The following is a 2,936-nucleotide window of genomic DNA, read 5'->3' as shown; positions in this document are numbered from 1 at the left end:
ATATATATATATATATATATATATATATATATATGTATGTATGAATATATTTATATATTATATACATACATATAAATATTAACAAACACTTGTATCTATTTGCATAACTATATATATCTGTCTGTGTATATACCAGTGTATATATATATATATATATATATATATATATATATATACACACTCACATAGTCGCACATACAAATATACATATATATGCGCATATATGAACATACATGCACGTGTATGTATGTATGTATGCATATATATATATATATATATATATATATATATATATATATATATATATATATATATATATATATATATATATATATATATATATATACATACATACATTGATACACGTGTATAAATGCACAATTTTACTGAAGCTGAAAAAATATATATGCACACATACACACTGTGTGTGGGGTATATATATATATATATATATATACGCACACACACATACATATGTATGTATGTTGAATATAGTTAAAAGTTTCAAGCTATTAGAACAGCAAGGCTTGTTCTGTTTGTATAACGCACAAGAACTGTTATTCAAGCTTCGCTTTCCAGCTTGTTCAACTACTCCTGCTGAATAAGCGGATACATGAAACTTAAACACCAGTCAAGTTGCATTTACAATGAATACATGCAAATATGTAAATGCATATGAATATCAATACATTACATAGGCACACATGCAAATTTTACATCGACATATATGTGCATACGGTGGTTCAGATACCTATATGTACAGATATGAAATATGTGTACACGCACACACAGACGTTACCCAAGGGTTACGTTTTTGATATTCGATATTGTACAGTTGGTAATACATTTGTGTGCGTCTAATATATTTCACACACACACACACACACAAATATATATAGAAACAAGCATATACTTTGCATGCATATCCACGTGCATGCCTATATAGACATATTACGTATACATTAAATGCATACACACATATGTACAGATGCAGAAATATACCCGTACATAAACATATATTCAGTAACATTTATTCGTGTTGATAAATGATCTTTTATGCACCGATGAACACTTGATCTACTCTTCCTTTATCACCGAATTTGTGTGGCAGAAGATCAATTCTCATTGTTCTATATATTGTCTTTATATGCTTCGTGCAAACTAATCTTCTAGACAAATTACTCTACTTTCTGTTATTACATTGGCACCACTAGAATGGAAAGCGAGTAGGCAAAAGCAATAACCATGCAAATTTCTAATTCAAAATCCAGTACGTCTCTCTAGCGGAATCTGGATATATTCCTCTGCTCCTAGCCTTTGCATCTGTAGGTATTCAATGACAAATAAAACCATACATTTCATATCCCTTAATCCGAACGATTCTTTCAGAATGTCAATATCACATATATTTAATTGTATAAAACATGCCGCATGACTTTTTCATCAGCTGTCGACCGTAGATCATAGCATTTTCGGTAGCTTCGGACATTTTTGCTCCCTGCATTAGTTACAAGTAAGATTTATATCACAAAAGTCTGGGGTTTGTTTAACTCAGTGGTTCTATGGACCCCTTTGATGACTATTTTATTCTGGTGGGCCACAATAGGCATTTGATTTTTAAAAACTAGTTTTATAGATACTTAAAAAAATTTCTATTTTGTTTATCACACATCCATTTGTGTTGGTATGCAATAGTTATCTGTGAGAAAGCAGGTTTCAGCAGCTTAATATGTTTAACTAAGAAAAATGCTAAGAGAAAGAAGCCTACATTTTTCTTGCAATAAACCCAGCTAAAGCAAAATATATTCATAGGTCCTTAAACTACAACAGAGGATCTCCTGGACCCATATGAATCCCAGTTGAGAACCAATACTTTAACCCTAACGTCTCCCTCCTGTTAAACATCAAACTACATACACACTGATGCAGGGGTTCTCAACCATTTTTTTTATCACTGGACCCCTTTGATTACTATTTTATTCTGGTGGACCCCCATAGCCATTCGATGTTTAAAAACTAGCTTTATAGATACTTCTTTCAAAATTCCCATTTTGTTTTTCACACATTAGCTGGTGTAGATTGAATTTTGTAAAATATTAGAAAAAGAAACCTAGCTGGTTCTTGCAATTTATACAAATAAATAAATCTAAAGTAAAAAATTTCCAGATGCTTTTAAAACACTATTCTGGATCCCCAGTTTATTATTTTGTTGCATGGGCCCCCCCCCCAAATCATAAGGACCCTCAGGGGCGATATGAACCCCGGTTGAGAACCCCTTCACTGACACTGGCATATACATCCATCCACCCATCTACCCATATACGTGTACTCACTCGCACACATCTAGAACGTCTGTTTCACTGTAACACACTGTATATATATATATATATATATATATATATATATATATCATTCAGAGTCTGTGTTAGATCATTGTGGTCTGTCAGTCATACAATTTCAGAAAATGCAACTCAAAGAATATCTAACAATACAAATAAGAAATTCTTACCTCAATGCTGAAGTTTAATCGACTCCCTGTGTTAGCACAGTTGTTACAACTAATGTTCAACGAAACCATACATACTGATTTTCATATAAATATAAGAATCTCTCTCTCTCACACACACAAAGGCAAAGAAAAGAAATAGCAATAACATATTGCATTAGCTTGCGATACAACTATTATATAACATCTATCCAAACCTTAAACTTTCATTTCATTTTATGGAAGCCTTTGAGAATTTGTTGTCTAATTAATATTTCAATGTAAGTATAAAACAGAAACCTTTATAGATATATTGATATCCCCTTTTATATATATATATATATATATATATATATATATATATATACAATTTAATATACAAATATATATTTAATATATAAATTTATATGCAATTTAATATACAAATATATATTTAATATATAAATTTATA

This window comes from Octopus bimaculoides, chromosome 16, assembly GCF_001194135.2.
Source record: "Octopus bimaculoides isolate UCB-OBI-ISO-001 chromosome 16, ASM119413v2, whole genome shotgun sequence".
In the NCBI taxonomy this organism is placed as follows: Eukaryota; Metazoa; Mollusca; class Cephalopoda; order Octopoda; family Octopodidae; genus Octopus; species Octopus bimaculoides.
This window is presented reverse-complemented; position numbering follows the sequence as displayed.